We start from the raw sequence: 16,796 nt of genomic DNA on the forward strand, positions 1-16,796 counted from the left end.
ATTAGGTGGCAGCCACAATGATCTTTGTTATCCCTTTCATGCCAAGCCAAAGCATCTGCACTCTGCCTGGAATACATATCCTTTGCTCAGCTTTGCAAAGATAGCAAATTCTAAATATTCAGCTCTCCGTTCAAATATCACCTCCACAGAGAGGCTTTTGCAGGGCTCTCTTCCCGCAGTAGCCCTTGTGCCTTTAACACATGGTTAACATTTTCATAGCGCTTATGCTTATTTAATATTTCCTGCTTTTGTTTATTGTTTCACTTATTTATTGAGAATTAAATCCACAATGAGATAATGTCTCTTTTTCACTATTGTATTCTTAAGCCCAAAATACAAGGAATGGTGTAAGTGGTTTTTGTTTTATCGGTTTAGTTTGTTTTTTATGGAACTTAGGTACAGAGATTTGAGTTAATCATACATACAGGTCATAGTTATAATTTTTGTTCTCTGCTAGGACCTTGTCTCACTTTACGTATACATGGATTGTATGTTTATTCTTTAATCTCCACTTCCATCCTGATGGATGCCCATTCCATTGGGCTTGATATATGTCTTTAAATGTGGAATGTCATTGTAAAATATGTAGAGATGATATTCAAGTATGCATATTTAATTTTCATGAATTGTATTATGTATTTTGTTTCTTAGTTTTTTTCATAAAACATTTTTAAGATCCATGCATCTTCCTTTACCTATATTTTGTGACTTCAAATTGTTGCACAGTATTTCATAATTGGCATCCACCATACTTTCCATACATTCCTGAGTGACTTGCACCCAAGCAATTCCTAACCCCTGCCACCATATACTATGCCACAGGGAACATGCAGCTTCATGTTCTGCCTCTGATCTGTGGAGAATTCCTCTGTGATATATACCCAGGAGTGGGATTGCTGAGCCGTATATTCTTTTTTTCAATAAGACACAGTAATTTTTTTTTAGTAAACACTTGTAGACTTACTTATTTTAGCCCTGTGTGGTAAACTGTCTTATCAATACATTATATTTTTGTCATGTGAATAAATATAAGCCCCCACATAAATAAACTATCACAAGTTCTTGCAGAATACGTTTATTGTCTTACTATAAACTATAAAATATTAATTATCTATGACTGCATAACAAATCACTCTAAGATTTAGCAGCTTAAATAGTAGATGCTTATATCATAGTTTCAGTGAGTCATAATTTTGGGAGTATCTTAGTTGGATGTTTTTTTCTCAGTCTGTCTTGAAATTGAAGGGGAAGCTGTAGTCATCCGAAGACTTGACTGCAGCTGGAGATGCAGCATTCAAGATGGCTCACAGACATGCCTGTTGGAAGGAGTTCCTAGTTCCTTGACAGGTGGTGCTTAGGTGGTGCTGTCAAAGTAATATATCACTGAGTGGCCTCCCGATATGTTAGCTTGCTTCCTCCAGAGTTCATGATCCAAGAGAGCAAGAAGGAAACACGAAGCTTTTCATGACTTATTCTCAGAAGCTAAAATCACTTTCTTCATTTTCTATCTGTTATATTCAAATCTAGCCCACAGTCAAGGAGAAAAGAATTCAGCTCCACTTGCTGAAAAAAGGAGTGTCAAAGAACTTGTAGATATATCTCAAAAACACCACAACACCAGTAGGTCATAATGGAGCCCTATATCTTGTAAACTCTGAGTAAATATATTTTTATTATGTTCTGGTTTTGATTCTGTAAATATCTACTTGGTGCTAAACATTTTGTTAAGAAATGGGAGGAATAAGATGAATAGTCAGGGTTTGTGCTACAACTGGATAAAAGAAAATATGATACAAATGACTTAAAATACAATCCAATGCAGGTGGATTGAATCGAAACACATTCCACTACAACCCAATATGATATAATTCAAATATCTGAGGGCACACAGTCCTATATGACACAATATGATACAATTCTTTGTGTAACAGAAGGGTACTGTTAACATAGGTGAAATTAACCTAATAAAATTTTCACAATGAAGTTATAATTTGAGTTAAGATGTAAAGAGTGATTGATTAGGCAGCTGCCAGATAAATCACCCATCTTTAGGTGGTTCTAGTCAGAAAAAGCATCATATGCAATGTACAGAAGCATGGACACTGCAAGTGTGTTCAGAAATCTGTGTGTATTAGCCATTGGCAAATTTAATATATAGGTCCTGAGTACTTCTTGAAGTTCACATTAGAGAATGCCACCAATTAACATGGACAGTTGACAGGCATTCTTTTTAGGCAGGTAATTTGCTTTAACACATTAGTTGTGATGAGCAGTTCAGACCTTTGTTGAACATTTTGCATACTTTTTTAGTCGTCTCAACAATTCTATGTGTAGGTACCATTACATCTATTAAAAATAACGAACATCTCCAAAGGCAATTGTAAATGACCAATACAGAATACTCAATCCAATAATGCCCAGATATACTGTAGTCTAGAGTTGCCAACTCATAAAATTCAAAGGGAAGAAAGAGGGTAAATGAAAATGAACTTGTAGATGGGGCAAGACCATAGACAGCTTTTTAAGCCCACAATGTGGAGCCATTGATTATTTGAGCAGGGGGATGGGACTACCAGATTTACTTGTTAAATAGTTCACTTTGGTAATAGTATGAAAGATAGATAAAAGAGGTTGATATTAGAGTCAGGGGATATCCAGACCAAAAGTGACAAAGATTTTCACAGAATAAGGGAATAAATAGGAGACACATTTAAGAAATTGAATAGACAGACCTTGGTGATAGAACGGTTGTTGTGGGGATGTGGGAATTGGAAGCAATTAGAAAGATGTGAGCTTCTAGCTTGGTATCTGGGTTAAAGATACATGATTTACTGACTTAGAATAGTTACAGTAGTTGAAATGGATGGTGTCTTCTCTTCTATTATTATTATTTCAGGGGTTTTCAATGAGAAGATTATACTCATTTTCAATCATTAGATTATTTCTAGCTAATCTCAAAATCTGATCTCATAAATCTCCAGTGTAGGTTACAGTCAACACATTTCATATCCATTTCACTGTGAGTGAAGGCATTTTGCACAGCTTTTGGTAGCAAAATTTTGGATTTAGACACCTCCCACCTGTTTACTTTGTAAACTTAGGCAAGTAATCTAATATCTTTTGGTCTCATTTTTATCACCTATAAAGGGGGACTAATAATATCCATCTTTATTAGTTAGGGCAAGCTGACTAATAGACCAAATAGACACAAATGTATAATCAAACACAATAGAGATTTGTTGTCCCTCATTGAAAGAACCCAAGATGGTTCTAGGTTGGTAGGGGATGGAGTGCAGGGTTGTACTGGTGTCGGAAAGTGTGACTTCACTCCACAAAGTTCTTCAGGGATCCTGATTTATGGAGGCTTTGCATTTTCTATGAGTGGCTTCCAAGTTTACCCGGGACATCAACATCCAGCCAGTAAAAGGGACTGGAGTGTGTGGAGAAGCACCATTTGCTTCTTAAGGTCCTAGATCAGTACTTATCTCTTCCATTCCTACTTCATATCAAGAACCTGTCACATGGTCGCAGCATAGCTGGATGCAAACCTGACTGGGAAATATAATCCCAGGCTGTGCAGCCCCTTCCTGGTGACACCTGAAAAATGCCAGGCTAACTTTAGAGTTGTTGAGAAAATTAAGGTAATACATGTGGTTCTCTTCAAACAGGATCTCGAATGTAGTAGGTGCTCAACAAATATGAGGTTGAGGGGAAGTTTGTGGGCAGCAATTCTCCTCTTCCTGCTTTGCTCAGAACCTTCACAGCACATTTTTCCTCTCTTGAGATGATTACAATAATGCTTAGGATAAATGAAAGCAGCTAACAAGGTTTGAGACCACTAGTTAATTAATTAATTACTTTACAAGAAGGAGTCAAAAATGTTTTGATGAAAGATGTAAATTAAGTAAAACAAACTAACAAACCAAAAAGAGAGCAAAGAGTCTGGCCGGTTTAGACTCCTGATTGCCCAAATGGTAGCGTGAAGATGGGGTAACAAGGCTGGGAAAGATTGCAGAAGGACTTTTTTTTGTTTGTTTTTAAAGAAAAAGTCACGCATATGGTCAAACAGCTCAAAGATCTTAGTCAACTCTTTTATTTGCTCAGACAAACCTATAAACTAGGAAGATAAAGTACTGTGTCTAAAATCGGATAGAAAGCTTGATGGCAGCAGTCAAATTGATATCTGGACGAGCTTTCAGAATTCTTTGCTGAAGATATGCTTTGCTACTGCACTATTTTCCCTTGCTTGACAACTCCTATTTGTGAGCACAATCACATTGAGATTTTTGTTCAGAAATTCAGAAGATAAATCCATGTCTCCAGAATAGATAGGTAATTCGTAAAGGATTTTTCTCTAAAAGGAATTTTGTGCACCATTTTATTTTATTTTTATTTTTTTATTTTAGAAGACTTTTATTAGATCATAAATGTACAACAGCATCTTAACTCTATACACACACTTCAGTTTTTTAAAGGAATATGGTTATGTTTCGTTCCACCATGATCCTGGCTAATAGCTTTTCAACACTTTGAGAGAAAAATCTTGAAAAATGTTTAACATGTCACCCAATAATTACAAATTTAACATTATCAAAGAAGGAATGCTTCTATCCTCTTACAAAGACCACTAGAAAGAAACAATTAAAAAACTAAGAGGACTGACTGATTCACATTCTGACTATCATCATTTACCTCTTATTCCATCTTGATTTGAGAAGTATAATGTGCAAACAGTGTTCTCTATGCTGTTCATTACAGTATATGGAGTTAATGTAACCACTTCGCTATAAATCCTCTGTGACTTTTGGGACAAAATGCTAGAAGAATGAGACTGCTAACTAGGCAGCTAAAAACAACCTTTTATTTGCTAACGTTATCTACAGTTTAAAAGTCTTCATCATGTCAATTGCATTCTCATTCCTCACATTAGGCATGCTGCTCTAAACACAGATTGGCTTATTGTCCTTACTGTTCAGAAACTGCACCTGTTCTTTTTTAATGGTATTTAAAAGAACATAATGCCCTAATTATCTACTGCACGAATTACAAGTATCCCCAGAACTGATAAATAATATAGCACGACAAACTATAATTATAGTTCAATGCTTATTTGCATGTAGATGACCAAAAATATGTCGCTGAGCACACTACATCTAGGAGACAAAAAAAAAAAATTACTATCATTTCACTTCCAAAAGATACTTCTGTTTTTAATTATTGGCTGAGCTGGATAAATTTTAGAATTGGTTTCTATAGAGGAGACGATCAGTAAGAATAAAAAGAATGAAGGAGTAGCAGTGTTTGTTTATTATTAACCTTCTCACAATTCTGTCCCTTATCTTGATCCTTACCTAACAGACAGTAATAGTGGTTTTGTGCAGAGGAGAGTATCAAATAAAATTGAATCTGATTTATTTTTGTTTTGACAGAAATTGAAATAGGTATAAATGAAAGCCTAGTAAAAATTATATTTGACAGTCCTGTATAAACATGGTAGACTTACCCAATCAAATCAGAACTTTGAAGTGTTTGTTCTTATGAAATAGTAATCAGACACATTTAAAAGACTTTAAAAGTATTTTGTATTTTTATACTTTTTATTGTCTAATTGGTATTGACATAAAGGCCTTCTTTGATCTAGTGTAAGTCAAGCCTTGATAAATAAATGAATTCAACAAGGACTTGCCAAACACAGGCTGTATGTAAATGTTTTATTCACTATCCGTCTGCCCCAAGTATATCAGAAAATTGGTTTGCATAGTTTAGTGTCTTTGTCCTGATTATCCACTACTTGGGGCATAGGTAAAGCCATTCCAATATTCATTTGTTAAACTGGTAAGCCATGGCAAATGTCAAATGAGAGTTAATACTGGGAACCTATCTTATTAACAAATAATGTGTGTTAAGTGTGGCATTGTATCCTGCTTTGGCAGATCTCAGGCAGAATTCTCTTTTAAGAAATTTAATTTGGGGGAATTCCCAGGTGGTCCAGTAGTTAGGATTCAGCGCTTTCACTACCGGGGCCCAGGGTCGATCCCTGGTCGGGGAACTAAGGTCCTACCACAAGCTGCATGGCAGGGCCAAAAAAAAAAAAACCAATTTAATTCTGGACCAAGTTGGTATTTAAGTTCTGTGAAATGAGTAGATAATGATAACCTTTATCCATTAACCAAGTCTTGTCCATTTGATGTAGATAAATTGATTTATCAATTAGAAGCTTCAAAAAATAGTCTGTGGCAGATAGAATTGAATTGTCAGTTATGTAACACATACTAGTCCCTTGATAACTATTTGCAGAGTAAACAAATTGTTACTAAATTACAAAATAATACGGTTAAAAGCCATTTTAAAGTCTAGGAAAGTAGGTAACTACTTTCTGGGGACTACCATATGATTATCTTTTACATATATCATCTAATCTAGGCCACTGTGATGGTTACTTTTATGTGTCAGCTTGGCTATGCTATAGTACCTAGTTATTCAATCAAACAATTTTGGGAGAAACAAAAACAAGATTGTATAGTTTTGAGAGACTCCGTGTGTTCAGAGTTTTATAAAAAAAGAAAGAAGACAGGATGAAAACCAAATGTGTGTTAGTAGAACTAACATTTGGTTATATAACTTAGAAAAAGATTGATCTTATATTTTACAAAATGTTTTATATAACCCAATCTTTTGCATTTTATATGAATGAAAAGCTAAAGATATTTTAAAATACTTTAATACTTCAGATTAAATTATTGACCACATGTATTTTTATTGGGTATTCTTTACTTAGGCAGATAAACATAAAATGAATTAATGTTATCCAGTTTCAAAAACAAAATTTGGAATAGCTATTCAGATATATTGTTACCCCTTTCGTTGAGAAAAGAAAAATAAACTCATGTAAAAGGTAAAAAATGTATCAATTTAGATTCCAGTTTATTTGAAAAGACTCATCATACTGCAATTTACTGATTTATGCACATTTGCAGTTTTATTCTATATTGTGTACAATGCTGAGATTCAGTGAGTTTTGATTCATACTTTTAAGAGTTAAATGGGTTCTGTTTCTGATTAAATTCAATACTTTGTTTCCATATGAGCCACATCACCTTCTTCATGATCACCTTAGTCACTATTTGTTCAATGTTTGTTTTCTTGACTGTACTGTAAATCCAGTGAAGGTAGAAAATGTGTCTATGTTCGCGTTTGCTGAATCCCAGCACTCCTCTTAAGTAAGGTGCATCTAGAAGACTGCAAGGGGGAAGACAGGTAATAAACACCTGGCAAATAAATACATAAGATAATTTCAGATAAGATTAAAATCTATGGAGGAAATAAACAGGTGGATTGATATGGTTGATTGTGAAGAAGAGAGCCATTTTGCATAGAAGAGCCTCTGAAGAAGTAAGATTTGAGCGAAGGTATGAGGATGAGAAAGAGTTTGGCCAGATAAATCTGGGAAAAGGAAATAGCAAATGCAAAGACACTGAACATTGTCTGTAAGCTGGGAGTTGAAAGATCTATAATGAGGTATCCTGCCTTCAGTGGAGAGTAAAGATAAATAAATAAACAATTATAATACCAAATGGTAAGTCCTACGGTAGAGATATATTTATGGGATATACCTCTGGGTTATCCAGAAAAGCACAGAGGAGAGGCCGTCAAAGCAGACTGTGGTAGAAGGGGGAATATGGAATTGAATTCCTTTTATTACAGCAGCTATTCCTCTAAATTCAAGGTGAAGTTATGGAATGTGCAGAAATGCAATTTAATAAAATTATTCTTTTTTTTTAAAATCAGTGTTTCTGTGCAATGAATCATTAAATGGTTGATTATATTTTCAGGTTCTTCTTAGGATGAAAGAATTGCTGTCAGCGTGATATCAGGCAAAGGCCCATTTTTAAAATCTAATTTTGTCTAATATTCTGCACGTAAAGTTGTCTATTAATGTAAACTTTTAAATTCCCCAGCCAAATCAATCCTGTTTGTATGAGGTCAGATGTAGGATAAGCTGCTGTGAAAGGAAGACTCGAATGATAGTCTACATGGGCTTGAAGTGTCTTTCCCTCTTAAGTAAGCAACTGCATAGGACTTTTAGGGCTGGTATCATGGCTTCACAGTGTTAGAGACCCAGGTTCCTTCCAGCTGTTGCTTTGCCATCTTCCACACTCAACTCTGATCTTAGGGTACAGATGACTGCTTCATCTGTCACCATAGTGACTCCATTCCAATGGCTGTGAGGGAGAAATGGAAAAGAGACCACACTTCTTTCCTTTGAAGGCATGACCCAAAAGTTGAATATATCATCCCAATTGCAACCCAGAGACCAGAACTTATTCTTAGATCGCTTAAGCTTCAAGAAAGGTTAGGAAAGGTGGCCTTTGGCTGAGTGATTATGTGCTCAGCTAAAAAGTTGATTGCTATGCAAAGAAAGGAAGAATGAATATTAAGAAACAAGTTGTAGTCTCTGCCATACCATCCCATTGTGATTTTAATTTTCAAGTGTTAGATTCATTTCTGGAAATGTAGCAGATTCTTAAGATATAATCAAATGAACTGTGCAGAAAAGCAATTATGTTTTCAGCATAGCTATCTCGTTCACACTGCTTACGCCTTCATCATTATCAACAAGGACCTCATGTTAATAATTGTTAAGATGAAATGTGCAACATATACTTTAAGAAGAACAAGTATATATTTAAGTTTTTTAAAAAGAGGACAGAGACATATGTGCATATCTACATATCTTTCTATAACATTTTATATTTTATATATATATATATATATATATATATTCACTTTTACTCTTTTAGAATGTGCTCGATTGTGGAGCTCTTTATTCTATTTTTAAATGCTTTGGAACAGCATGACCTTTATTCAGTTGAAAGGACCCTAGTTAGGAGTTTGAATACTTATGTTCAAGGTCTTGTTCTGTTACTAATTATCTGTGCAACCTTGGGAAATTATCCTTACCAATCTAGTCTCAATTTCCTCATCTGCCAAATGAAGGTGTTGGACAAGGTGATCTCCAAGGTCCTATTCTGCTCTAATTTCCATGATTCTCTGACTCATGGTACACTGTGAATGCTGATCTAATTCATTTTCTTAGTCACCTTCACGACACTCAGTGGAATATATTTGCTCATGATGTTCAAGAGGTTGATTTGTATATCCGTAAAGATTTCAGTTAAATATAAACACTAATTTTGGCTTTCCTGAAAGGCGCAGAGTTGAATTTATGGTAATGCACACTAATTGCATGGGACAACTCTTCTCTCCCTTCTTTGTTCTTCTTCTTACATTAATTTTGTGCATCTCTGTCTCCTCTGATAAGCTATGACATGGAGTCAAGTTCATTTTTATACCAACAGTGTTACATGCAATTCTTCATGTTCAAAACTATTTCTTAAATACATAGCATAAACAAATGAGACTTCTAAACTAAGTTTTAAACTGTTTAAATTAGAATGGTTTCTTTAAATCCCACCATGTATCCTTTTCATGTATCATGTTGTTATTTTCATTATAAATAATTATTTCCTGAGAAGCTTCTATAGGTTGTGCATTTTGCTGGACTCCAAGAACAAAAATATAAGATACTGTGATTAGCCCCAAAAGCTGAGCACCATTTAGGGGCTCAGTTAGAGCACAGATGGTATATAAGTATAGAAATCCTTTAAATGACTTCAGAATCACCAAGGGGACAGGAACTGAAGACAGTTTAGAGAATATCTACTGGGTTTGTCCATTAATATAAGAGCAGGGCTTAAGCCAAGTTTGATGCAGTTATCTAAACAAGGGAAATAATTTAAACAAAGGTGTGGAAGTAAGCCTATTTAGCTAATAATTTGAAGGAGGGGCTTAGAGATGGATAGTAAAATACAAATTTCAGGCACTGCATGTGAACAGATGCAAGAGCGAACAGTGCTGCATTGGGAGCTTTGCAATGGGGACTCAATTGTTTTTCTCTCCTGCTGAGTGATACGCACGTTCATTTAGAAAATAGTTTAAAAAATGTTTTTAATAATCTAATTAATAGATTTGGTGGCATTATGAGTAGGACTAAGAGACACTGAAAATGATGAAACAATAAAATTTAGTAAATAACTGGATAGTAAGGAAGTGTCAAGAAATGTCCAGGATTCTGAGAATTTACCCTACTTGCAAGCTAATCTGTGAGCGTGTTACCTTTCATGGATGTTGACAAAAGACACAAGACTCCTGACTCAGAGACAAAGGGCCTTATTGGTCACCACACAGCAAAGCAGTTTTGTTCAAAACTGCATATTTTGTATCAGTTCCCTTTGCCTCCAGTGCACACGGGGATGAAGTGATGGGGCCAGGTAGATGCTTTATATATGGTGGGATTTCATCACAGCTGAGAAACCCAGCACCAAGGGCCCAACACCTTTTGAGCAAAAAAACTAGTATTATAGTAATCAGTAAACAAGCTAGTCCCCCACCCCTGGGAGGTGCATAGTTACACCGAACTCACCATCAGGCTGAGGTTGCCTTGACCTACTTAGCTACCTACGTGATGAGCTACAGAAACTGCCCAGTATCGGAACAGATAAGGCTTGCCATCTGGCACACTCGGCAAGAATGTGCTGCGAAGCTCAGGGCTCATGGTGACTCTGTTCCAACAAAAGGAGAGTTCAGAATTGATTCCCATATTTTCTGCACTAGACTCTTAGCTTCTGAAGAGCATGGGATCAAATTTAACTCATCTTCAAAATCTCAGTGGCTGGCACAGTGAAGCCCTATTTACCAATATCTCTACCTATATCAGTATTAGTTCCCTAGAGCTGCTGTAACAAATGACCACAAACTGAGTGGCTTAAAAACAAACAAACAGACATTTATTCTTATAACATTCAGGAGGCTAGAAATGCAAAATGAAGGTACTGACAGAGCTGACCTCCCTCTGAAAACTCTGGGGAAGAATCCTTCCTTGCACCTCGCTAGCTTCTGGTGATTGCCAACAATTCTTGGTGTTCCTTGGCTTGTAGCTGCATCCCTCCATGATCACATGCCCTTCTTCCCTCTTTGAGTCTGTGTCTCTGTGCCACTTCCTCTTTTTATAAGGCACTGTGTCTCTGTGCCAATAGTATTTGGATACAGAACCTACCCTAATCCAACTTGGACTCATGTAAGCTTAACTAATTACATCTACCAAGACCTTATTTCCACATAAGGTCACATTGTGAGGTTTTGAGTGGACATGAATTGGGGAGGGGGGGAAATTATGTAGGCCAGTATAATCTCTATATCTATATCTAGCCAGGGATTATATGAATGAATCAGTATATGAATTAACAAATAAATAAATGAATGAATTCAAGACCATGTAATGTCTTGACTATATGAATGAACAATGGATCCAAAGGCAGAAAAATAATATTAAAAAATGGAAGAATTCAATATTAGACATGCTGAATTTAAGTTGATAATGAGACTAAAGGTGAAAAAAACCCAGAGGCAGTTGGAAAAAAGTTGGGTGTTGACACTCCATTGCTTACTATGCTATGTAACATATTATTCTCCACAACAGTATCGCTCTAGCGTCTCCCTCCACTTACCCATATTATATTCATTCTGTAATCCTTGGTTAACATTATACCTCCTTTTTGTCTTTTTCTGTCCACATGGTTTGTATTTTTATAACTTCTACCACACTTGTTAGCATAACCCATAATTTGCTTTCGTGTTTACACTATATATTTATTACATATGTTTATGCATTTCTAGTGTAATAGGCATTTGGAATTCACAAAGAAAATCTACTTAATTTTTAATCCTCCCCTTCCCACTTTCCTCATATAATATAATCTAAAATGATGCTAAACACATAATTAGAACTTAAGTACTTACTGGCTATACTTTCACATTTATGCTTATGCAAGTTTTCCATAAGTAAACTAATTCAGATTTTCATCTGCATTTTAACCTATTTCAAAGAAGGGTAATAAGGTAATAAAAATTTTAGCATTGGCTTATAGAAATATTATTTCCTTTTGTAAATAAATGTATACAAAGACATGTTTCAATAGCATTATCTGTACAAATTGGTTTTAAGCAGCATTGGGTATTCACCCAGCTCTGCTTTTTAACACTCCATATTCTCTTTGCTTTCAGGTTCCCTTAATGTGTGCTTTACCCTTTTAATTGTACAACTATCCTTGTTCTGTGCTTTTGGTTCTACAGTGCTGTAGTTCACTTTTGTTTTATTTCCGTTTTTATCTCTAATATTAATATACCATTTTCATTCTCTTCATATCCCCAAGTAATGAAACACATTTTATCATATTATTGGAGATTATACTAGTCACAGTCTTCCTCTAACAAAGCAAACTACAGTTCCAGCCCAAGACATTGTGTGCCAGATTCAGTAGGAGGTTGTCTTTCAAGACTTTTTTTCAGATTTGCAAATTTGTCTGATCTATTCATCATTCAGTAATTTTATTTCATGGCATTTTCATCTTGGTTGACAACATGTTGTGTTATACTAAATGACCTCTTGTTTGCATTTTCCCTAGTTTAATTTCAATTCCATATGTTATCTCATAGTTTAATTTAATTGTTTTTTTTTTTTTTTTTTTTTTTTGGTCTACAGACCTAGAAATGCATTATCTATGGGCAGTGTAGGTACATAATTCAAATGTTATTTTTTAAAGGTATTTTCTTTTGTGTACAGCCAGTTTTAGGCAAATTCTGCACTTAATAAAACCTAGGTATGTAAAATTTTATTTATATGCTTGCCATTATAAGGAAACATTAGTTATAATGACAATATTTATGTGTCCTAGTTGATAAACCTACCAAGTGTTTTCTTTTTTTATATATTGTATTTTTTAATACACATATCCCATGTAACAAAATATTTTCTAGTCCCTTTTCATGCAGTGATCAAATTAAATTGTATTATCAAATACTTCGTCGTGTATTGACTGCAATGCAATAAGGTTACAGCAAAGGAAAGATAATCCTAAAGGGAGAAAAGGAAGAACTGGGCTTTTCAGAATCCTGTATTGTTAGAATTCAGAACCACTAGCTTCTTATCACTCGCCTTTGGGTTTTTTTAAACATGACTTTTGTAATGACCAGAGAAAGCAGTTAACCTCCTTTCCCTAAAAGATAAAATAAACTAAAAAATAAAAATATCTCTGATCTAGCAATTTGAAGGAAAGTGATAAGGAAATGCAGCAATGAGATGTTTACTTGCTAGATTTGATGGAGTAAGGAAGGAAGAAATTTTCCTCTACCCTTCTAAGTTCTTCCAGCTGGTCTGAGAGTTAAATTAACAGGAGAAAAACAAACAAAATTTAATAACATGTATACACAGGAGAGACCCAGGAAAACTGATAACTTGCAAGAATGACTGAGATCCTCACCTTAAATACCAGCTTCAGCTAAAGACAAAAGAGAATGTTGGGGAGAGTGGTTTGGGACCTCAAAGGGGAGGAGGGCAATTGACCTGAAGATAAAAAAGCAAATGTTTGGTAAATAAATGTTTGCTGGGCCATAAAGAGACAATGGGACACAGATTGGACGGATCTCTAGATCTTGTCCAAGTTTCCCCACCACACCTAGTCAATATTCTTTGCAGATACCTCTGGTAATAGCTCTATTCTGAGAACAGGCCCACTATGTAAATTCTTTTAAGCAGTTAGGTTGAAAAGCCAACGTTTCCTTTTGCATCACTGGGGCCTTGATTGTTTTCAGCTCAAAATAATCTGCACGCCAAAGAAACACTTTGGGTACCAAATTGTGCTCTACTACACTGGAGTCACAAATTGACTCGTTAGTTCATTGCAAAATGAGAAGGAAGACAGCGCGCTCTGAGGGTCAGTAGGCCCTGAGCATGATGACACTGGTCCTGCCCACCTCAGTACTGAGGAGTGGCCTGCAGGCAGCCCCCACTTGAGTAGTCCACAAGCAGCACAACTGTTCTCCGCCTTGAATGCTACTAATTCCAGATGCTGGGGCTTCCAGCTAGAAAATCTTATTACACAAAAAGTAGCATGTAAGGCGTTAATCAATCAATAAACTACAGTTAAATCTCCTCGTTGCTGCTCTCCCTGTCCCTCACATAATTTTACACAGTAACATGCCTTAATAAAGCACAAGCTAGTTATCTGAAATGTAGACATCTGCATTCAGTGTAAGTGAACTTTTTGGATAATAAATGGTTAAAGAAAATAGAAAGAGAAGATAAAAAATGTTTAGTCTGATGTAACACCTGAAAATTTAGAAACCATCAAGACGTACTGACATGTAAAAGATGTAAACGTTTATATTAATTTTCATAATGGTAGCACAGAAATGAGTCTAACTGAATTTTACGTTTTCTGTTTAGGTACAAACCAGAAAATCAGAGAAATATAAATAGCAATTATCGTTTGTTTCTCTTCTTATGTCAAACATGATTTCAACAGATTCTAAAAGTCCAGATTTTAACTGTTATTATTAATGTAGAAACACAGGTAAGCAAACCAGAAAGAACATGAGATGGGCTGTTGGAAGAAGCTTCGAATTGATGAATATGCCAGAAATTTAAAAAAAAAAAATCTCAGCTCAATAAGTGTTTCTTGAATGAACAAATGAGTCAATAATTTAGGTTTTCTCTACTTCCTAAAAAATTTCCTCTCCAACAGTATGGAGGTTCCTTAAAAAACTAAAAATAGAACTACCATACAGCCCAGCAATCCCACTACTGGGCATACACCTGGAGAAAACCCTAATTCAAAAAGAGTCATGAACCACAATGTTCATTGCAGCACTATTTACAATAGCCAGGACATGGAAGCAACCTAAGTGTCCATCGACAGATGAATGGATAAAGAAGATGTGACACATATATACAATGGAATATTACTCAGCCATAAAAAGAAACGAAATTGAGTTATTTGTAGTAAGGTGGATGGACCTAGACTCTGTCATACAGAGTGAAGTAAGTCAGAAAGAGAAAAACAAATACTGTATGCTAACACATATATATGGAATCTACAAAAAAAAAAAAAAAGGTTCTGAAGAACCTAGGGGCAGGACAGGAATAAAGACGCAGATGTAGAGAATGGACTTGAGGACACAGGAAGGGGGAAGGGTAAGCTGGGACGAAGTGAGAGAGTGGCATGGACATATATCCACTACCAAATGTAAAATAGATAGCTAGTGGGAAGCAGCTGCATAGCACAGGGAGATCAGCTCTGTGCTTTGTGACCACCTAGAGGGGTGGGATAGGGAGTGTGGGAGGGAGACGTAAGAGGGAGGGGTTATGGGGATATATGTATATGTATAGCTGATTCACTTTGTTATACAGCAGAAACTAACACACCACTGTAAAGCAATTATACTCCAATAAAGATGTTAAAAAAAAATTTCCTCTCTATTCCTTCTTCTACACTTACTTACCTCTTTCATATATAGATAGGTCTTTTATTGTAGAATTGATTGATGTTTTAATTACCTGAAGAAAGTGCCATTCCCTTTTACTGTGCCTTTATAAAGAAGCTAGTTTTATGGAAATGTAGGATTAAGTAGTGCATAAGAGTACCATATTGCCTGTTTGAATCCCAGCTCAGCCATTTCAGTGTTCATGTTCAAAATTACTTCACTCTTTACTGTAATTCACTTTCCTCATCTGCAAAATGGAGACATTAGTACCCATCTCAGGTTCACGTGAGTCTTAAATAAGTTAATAAAGATAAGGTGTTCAGAAAAGTATCTGGAACATGGAAGGCAGTCAATATTAACACTATGGCAAAATTAAGTCCTCACAAAAACACTTATCTATTACCAAATTAAAATATAAACACTAGTTCATAATAGTAATCAATAACCTTGTTTATGCACAAAGTAATTATTCTAAGGCTAAAATTAAAAGGAAAACTTAGCATTAGTCTGTAGCTAAGCTGGGTCTATAACCAAGTACTTTCTATTATAACATGTAGTCTTGGTGCCATACTTTCATAATTACCTCCTTTGAAGTATAGGCTTTTTTTGTGGATACAAGGGAATATATTTTATAATAAAAAATTATAAGCTGTGGAAGAGTCCATTTTGGACAGGGGTTTCTCCTATAATTGTAGTCATCAGTGTATACTTCTGAGGTTGTGCTAGGGAGTAGAAAGGCCTTTGCTCAATCCCTCAGTTGCCGCTTACTCATTACCTATATGACCTTAGAAAAGTTACTCAGCCTGAGTCTCAGTAATCTGCTCTGTAAGAAAATAGTATCAATAACATTTACCTTAGAGTAGTGAGAATTATATGAATGTGTTAGGTAAAGTGCCTAAAACAGCTGCTTAATAAATGTTCCATCCCTTTATCTTCTTACTTAGAGACCTTGTGAAGGCGCTCTGTGAAGCACTGTGTCTATTGTAAACCCATTTCTTTTGTTGTTGTTGTTGTTTGGGGGGGTTTGTTTGTTTTTTAAATGCCAAACAATGTATTTATTTAGTAAGCAGATTCTTTAAGGATTATCCAACTTAGACTTTCCAATGATTTGAGGAAAACATTAGGCTAATGAGTTTATTCAGCAGCTTTAATGGTAATAAAGCCAATTTTATACCCCATACAATCCCTCAATGGAGTTTTAAAAAAAAATTAGATTTTGCTTTTTTAAAAATAGGAAAAAACAAATAGATAAGTTGTAAACACATTTCTTAACCTAGTTTCTGTTGTATTTTTTACTATGCAGTGTTTCATTTTTATTTGCACAGGAAGAAATAGAAGTCTAGGGTTAGATGGAATGACCTGGTTTTTGGCTTAATTACACTATATAGGCCATTTTTTATGAAATTTTCTTAAGA

The 16,796-nt window shown here is 35.3% G+C and overlaps 1 protein-coding gene across 5 annotated transcripts in view; it reads left to right on the forward strand.

Moving 5' to 3' along the window:
• The window catches only part of BRINP3 (BMP/retinoic acid inducible neural specific 3), a 683,233-nt gene that overhangs the window by 633,217 nt on the left and 33,220 nt on the right, over positions 1-16,796 (forward strand). The gene's annotated exons all lie outside the window — the stretch shown is intronic.

This window comes from Balaenoptera borealis (assembly GCF_965194805.1).
Source record: "Balaenoptera borealis genome assembly, chromosome: 1".
Lineage (NCBI taxonomy): Eukaryota > Metazoa > Chordata > Mammalia > Artiodactyla > Balaenopteridae > Balaenoptera > Balaenoptera borealis.